The sequence below is a fragment of the Myotis brandtii genome, unplaced genomic scaffold (assembly GCF_000412655.1).
Source record: "Myotis brandtii unplaced genomic scaffold, ASM41265v1 scaffold157, whole genome shotgun sequence".
NCBI classification, from domain to species: Eukaryota; Metazoa; Chordata; class Mammalia; order Chiroptera; family Vespertilionidae; genus Myotis; species Myotis brandtii.
Genome location: NW_005355708.1, coordinates 4,605,303 through 4,612,114, shown reverse-complemented (window position 1 = coordinate 4,612,114; position 6,812 = coordinate 4,605,303). Strand labels below are relative to the sequence as shown.

The window sequence follows — 6,812 nt, the reverse complement described above, 5'->3', positions numbered from 1 at the left end:
AGTTGTTCATGTGAGATTTATACATTTCACTGTAGTTATTTTATACCTCAACTGAAACAATTTGGATCATAACACCCATTTCTGATAATCCTTAGATTAAAAATCAAAATCTCCTGCCCATCTCCTACCCCCTGTCCCTTCACTCACTCCACTCCAGCCACACTGACCGCCTTACTGTTCCTAAAACACATGACATTCATTCTTGTCTCAGGGATTTTACCTTTGCCCTTCCCTGAGCCTTTCCTGGCCACTCTGATCCCACCCCCTCTCAGCCCTTACTCTCTGCCCCCTTAGCCTCCTGTGTTTTCTTCAAGGCACTATCGCTTCCTGACATCATATACACTTCTTTGTGTATTTGCTTCGTGGTCGCTCTTCCACCAGAATGTCAGCTCCATGAGTCTGACATTCAGTCACTATTCAGTACCCAGAACAGTACCTGGCACAGAGAAGACACTCAATACATATTTGCTGAATGAATAAATTAGCTTGGTTGAAATAGGAGCCATAATACACAAGATGATAAGCGCTCTGGGGATTAAGCCAAGGATATTCACTACTGGTCTGAGGATGGTGGTGGGGCGCAATCAGAGAAAAAATTTTTGGAAGAGATGACCCGGGTCTTGAAGCAGCATAGGATTCGATGGCCGAAGTGTGGAAGTGGGAATCAGGAGGGCAGAGAAAGTGGTGTGGGTTATTCCTCTCATCCCATCTCAGCTGTCATCAGACCCAACACCTTTCAGGGTGATGATAAAAGTTGACATTTGGAGGAAAGTCCTTGGCCACTCACTGTGCTGGGCATTACGTGCATTCTCTCATTCAATCTTCTCAACAAACCCAGGAGGTTGGCTCTCTCCGCTCTACTTTCCAGATGAGAATTAAGGTCTGGAGAGGTTTCTCATCAGAGGCACAGAGAGGCTAAGTCCCTAGCCCTGAGTTTCACGGCGAGTAGGGATTTGAACCTAGTTATTCTGACTCCAGAGCCACAGTTTAAGCTCCGCACAATCCTGGGATCTTGGATAGCTGAGAAACGCCCTCCTTGTGCTCACCAGGCTGCAGTGGCCACCTGACTATAGCTGAGGGGACTGTCCTTTCTGGTCCCTTTCCTACCTGTGTTCTGCTTCCTTGTGGGGGAGAGTGGCCAAGAGACTCAATAGGTGGTCCAAGGGTTCTGTGGGCTGGGTGGGGGAGAGAATGAGCTTATTAAGTAGCATTGCACCTTCTAGGCTGGTCTAGCAATGGTGACAATAATTTGGAGCGGTCAGAAGACCAGTGTAAGAAGATGCCTGCCCCCCTGATCAGGTAGGTGTTAAGGTAAAGAAGAGTGAAGAATTTAAGCAATACCCTTTGGATCCACTAGGTGTCGCCACCAAGTCTACTTTCTCACCAGGCTTGGGAACAGGGAGGAGGCGTGGGACAGGGGGAGTGGGCTAGAGAGCATTTCTTGGGGGATCTCTTCTGTCTGAAAGAGTCTATCCCCAAAGATGAGAAATAAATTTGACCAGAATAACTTGTATCATTTGTTCTCTCCATCTCTACTGGCTCTTTGCCATTAGCATTTAAACCCTCTCAAGTCTCTCTTTGTAAAAACATGTTCCTTGACCCACCATGCCTGCTCTAGTTACTGTGCCCTCTCTCACTTTAGTTCATGGCCAAACTTCTTCAAAGGCTTGACTCCACTTATTGTCTCCACTTCCTCATCTCCCATTCATTCCTTTTTTATTTTGTCTTGTTTCCCCAACTTTCCATCATGGAAAATTTCAAACATAGAAATGTTGAAAGATTAGTACAATGAATACTCTTAAACCTTTCTAGGTTCTATAATTAACATTTTGCTTTTGTTCTCCGTGTGTGTCTCTCTTTCTGCATGCACACACACACACACACACACACACTTTTTATTTTACTAAGCTATTTGAAAGTAAGTTGTTTCAGCTGGAATCTCCTAAGAATGACATTCTTCTACACATCCACCACTCTATTGTCATACCTTAAGAAAATCAATATATTTCTATGAAATCTAATTTCTAGTCTATATTTATTTTCCCCAGGTCGTCTCAAAAAATATCTTTAAAAAACGTTAAAAAAAAAAAGCCCTTCCTGGTCCAATCTAGTTCCATGTATTGCATTTGGTTGTTATATTGCTTTACTCTCTTTTAATCTAGAATAGTTTGTTTTCTTTTTTAATTTTTTAAAATGTATTGAGGAGAGAGAGAGAGAGAGAGATCTGTTGCTCCACCCATTTATGCACTTATTGGTTGACTCCTATGTGTGCCCTGACTGGGGATCGAACCTGAAACCATGGCACATCAGGATGATGTGCCAACCAACTGAGCCAGTGCTGGACTAGTCACATTGTAATTGTTCAATAGCCACAAGTGGCTAGCAGCTCCCAGTTGGACAACATAGTTCTAGTGGTTTTCTGGAGCATTAATATTCTAGAGAATAATACTTTATAGGTGATGTTAATAGCCAGAGGTTGGCCTATATTAGTGATGTCTGAGTTTGACTCCTGGTTAAGGGGCTACTACCAGATCTCACCATTAAAAATATACTTTTTTTTCTTTGCAGTTGTATCTGGTAATTTTTGCATCTTGAAAATATAGGGTGTCCCCATAAATGTATACACACACTTCAAATAGTTATAAAGGCAGTGCTTATTAAAGTATATTTCATTTTCAAAATTGAGCTATCAACTGTCAAAGTGTGTGTACATTTTGGGGAGGATACCCTGTATACTGTGTATCCCAATCATTCACTCTTTGTAAAACATTATTCTTAAATGTGTTGTGTAATATTTTGATCATACAAAAAGTTTCAAGACTAACATAATGAAGACCTGTTTCTCCACCACTTAAGAAATGAAACATGACCCTATAGCTGAGGCCCCGGGTACCTGTCCTCGATCACATCTTCTTCGTTTCTCCCCAGAGACAACCACTTTCCTGACTGTGGTATCATTTCCATGCATTTTTGTGAACTTTTACTACATATGTATACATCTCAAAACAATATAGTGTTTTGCATACTTTTGGGTAACAGTTTTATTGAAATATAATTCACATACCATGTAATTCACCTGGTTAAAGTATACAGGTCAATGACTTTTAGTATATTCACACAGTTTGCAATCATCACCACATTCAATTTTTGAATATTTTCATCACCCCGAAAGAAACTCACTGTGCAAGAATGTTCATAGTAGCATTATTCAAAATAGCCAGAAAGTAGAACAACTCAATGTGTGTCAACTGATGAATGGAAAAACTAACATGTGGTATACCCATAAAATGGAATATTATTTGGCCATAAAAAGGAATAAAGTACTAATACATGCTGTAACATGGATACACCTTAGAAACATTATGCCAAGTGAAAGCTGGATAAAAAAAGGTAACATATTGTATGATTCCATTTATATGAAATGTCCAGAATAGGCAAATCTGTAGAGACAGAGAGTGGATTGTGGTTGCGAGGGGATGGAAGGAGGGCAGAATTGGGAGAGACTGGTAATGAGTACAGGGTTTCTTTTTGGGGTGGTGGAAATGTACTAGAATTAGTAGTAATGGTTGCATAATGTTGTGACTATACTAAAACCACTCAACTGTGCACTTTAAGTGATTAAGATGAGTTCATGTTATGCAGATTTTATTTACTTGACTTATAGACATATCACTCCAATCTCTGTTTCCATCTTCACATTGTGTTCTCTCTTGTATGGGAACTTAGGGCTCACCCTAATCTAATGTGACCTAATCTCCATCTGGCATGACCTCAATTTAACTAATTACATCTGCAAAGAACTTAGTTCCAAATAAGGTCAAATTCTAAATGAATGTGAATTTTTGGAGGACATTATTCAACCCACTGCAAGATCCGAATTAAATGTTCTGACACGTGAAGTTATGACAGTGTCTAGCACACGGTAAGTACTGTGAAACAGTTATGGTCACTTCTTTGACCTAATTTCTTGCCTCTCCCATAGTTCTAGCTCTAACCACATCAAAATGCTGTTTTTACTGGTATTTTATTTTCTTTAAAAAATGTTTTAATCCTCACCCGAGGATATGTTTTTATTGATTTTAGAGAGAGGAAGGGAGAGGGAGATGTAGAGAGAGAGAGAGAATGAGAGAAAGAGACATTGATCAGTTGCCTCCTGTATGTGCCCCAGCTGGGGATCTAACCCTCAGCCTAGGTATGTGTTCTGACTGGAAATCGAACCTGAGACCCTTTGTCACGTGGGCCAATGCTCTAACCACTGAATATGCTGGTCAGGGCCAAAATGCTTTGTTTTTAGAATATGCCATGATTCTTGTTTCGCACATACTCTTCCTCTGCCTTGAAATGCTTTCCCTCCCCTCTGCCCCTGGCCAATTCCTACTTACCCATCAGGCCTCACTTAGAAGTTACTTTCTTTATGAAGCCCACTCCTATCTCCCTAAATCTGGGTGAGATGTCCCTATATTCCACCCCAATGGCTGCCGTTATCATAGAGTGATGTTATAGAGAATGGAAGCTTACATTAGCTGTGGTGGGTAGGGAAGACCCTCTGAAGCGGGGGCATTTGAGCTAAGGCCTGAAAAATGAGGATGAGGCAGAGTAAAGCCAACACACACACACACACACACACACAGCCTTGAGAAACCACTTGGTTCGTTGCTGCAATAGGAAGCAGTTCTGCACAGTGTACAGTGAGCGAAGACGGAACAGAATAAAAATGAGGCTGAAGAGCTGGGAGTTTAGATCCACCATCTCCCTGGCCCAGTCACCCTGATTTCAGGCACGCAGGGCTACATACCTGAAAATCTTTACCTTCGCACCTACTGATCCCTATGTCTGGAATGTGGTCCTTGCCTTCTCTGATTAATAATGAAATTGGACTCATCCTTCAAAGCTGAGTTTAAAACTGTTTACGAAACCTTCTCCCATTCTTTCGCAGGAAGTAATCACTCCCTCGCCTCATGCCCCAGAGCCCATATGTCCCCATAATACTAATCACATGCTGACTGTATTTCAGCGAGCTGTTTACATGCCAATCTGCCCCACCACGGGGAGTCCCCTGAGGCAGAGGCTGTCTCAGCCACCGCTGCAGCCTCTCCTGGTGCCTAGCTCGGAGCCTCGCCCACAGCAGGTGCTCAATGAATGCTGTGACATTTACTTGACGAGTGGGTGGTGCTTAGCACTACTAATGGCAGGAGGAAAACAAAAATAATAACAACTTCTTGGTTTAGCACACGTTTTCCCATTCATTACCTGATTGGAGCCTATGAAACAGTTGAGACAGGCACTATGAGCTCCGTTTTATAGATACTAGCTGAGGTCCAAGGGCACACAGGTGGTATATAGTGGGAACTAAAGCCTACTTCTGTCTCCTTAATTCGGATTCAGAGGAGGGGGCCGGCGGGGAAAGACGATGGAGAGCATTTTGAAGATACAGGGCGTAAGGCAATGGGCTCGGCTCCAGGGGAATGGTACTTTGGTGGGTGGACTCGGGAGGGACCCCGTCGGCTGGGGTGGAGTTAGCAGCCCCAGCAGGGAGGGCACAGTATTCCTCTCCCCGACTCAAGCAGCTGGAATAGGTTGCAGCACCATCCCCCAGCGCTGGGGCCCGGGAACCTCTGACCCTGCAAAGAGGAGCCGGGTGTTCACGGGTGTTCGGGTCAGGTGGCTAAGATGACGTTAATGCTGACATGTTAGCCGGGGGGCCTGCCTCTCAGTTGCTATGACAACCGAAGCTTGACTCTGGGGCCTTGCAAGGTTGACGCGTAAGGCAATGGGCTCGGCTCCAGGGGAATGGTACTTTGGTGGGTGGACTCGGGAGGGACCCCGTCGGCTGGGGTGGAGTTAGCAGCCCCAGCAGGGAGGGCACAGTATTCCTCTCCCCGACTCAAGCAGCTGGAATAGGTTGCAGCACCATCCCCCAGCGCTGGGGCCCGGGAACCTCTGACCCTGCAAAGAGGAGCCGGGTGTTCACGGGTGTTCGGGTCAGGTGGCTAAGATGACGTTAATGCTGACATGTTAGCCGGGGGGCCTGCCTCTCAGTTGCTATGACAACCGAAGCTTGACTCCTGGGGCCTTGCAAGGTTGACCGAGGCGGGGTCTTCGTTAACTCGAAATGAGGGAAGGACATTATGTGGTGTGTATGTGGATGCGCGCAGTGGAATAAAGACGAAAAAGAGGTATATTCAAGACCCTGTTTAGCTCACTGATTATCCACTTCAGAAATATTAGAATCCATCCGCGCAGTTTTAAAAAATATCCCGATGCCTACACCGTCCCCCGGACCCGTTAATTCAACCTCTGGGAGTGCCACTCGGGCATCACCATATATGTGTGTTCCTAGGTGATTACAATCGAAACCAAAGTTGCAACCCCTGCTCTGTGGTGGGAGGTGAAATTCTTGCGACCTTCCCAAGATGGCGGCTCCCGGGCCGCTTCCGCTTCGACGTGCGCCGGCAGGAGGCGGGCTTTCCGGGGGCGCACGCGCATAGCGTCTCTTCGCCCCGGGAGCCGAGCTCCTTTCCCCCCCGCCTCCATTTTGTTCGCGGACGCTGGGGACAGTGGGAGCAGATCTATTTCCGGGTTGGCAAAAGGGGCGGCGGCGGCGAGAAAGGGAGCTGGCCGGGCGGGGGTCGAGCAGAACGGGACCAAGTCGGAGAGGAGTCGGCGGCGGAAGACTTGCTGCCGGAGCCGCTGTGGCCAGGTCGGAAGGGGGCCGGAGGGGCTGGGTCTGTCGCTGAGATGACCTGCGGACCTGAGTGGGAGGGAGAGCCGGGGGAGGGGGGTTGGGCGTGGCTTCAAGAGGAGAGGGGCAT

The 6,812-nt window shown here is 45.9% G+C and overlaps 1 protein-coding gene across 3 annotated transcripts in view; it reads left to right on the top strand.

The window, feature by feature from the left end:
* Positions 1 to 6,519: 6,519 nt before the first annotated feature.
* The window catches only part of WIPF2 (WAS/WASL interacting protein family, member 2), a 31,603-nt gene continuing 31,310 nt past the window's right edge, over positions 6,520 to 6,812 (top strand). For all 3 annotated transcript variants that reach the window (XR_001361217.1, XR_001361216.1, XM_005861861.2), the window contains exon 1: positions 6,520 to 6,700. The gene's annotated coding sequence lies outside the window, so the exon portion shown is untranslated. The remainder of the gene's footprint in view (positions 6,701 to 6,812) is intronic.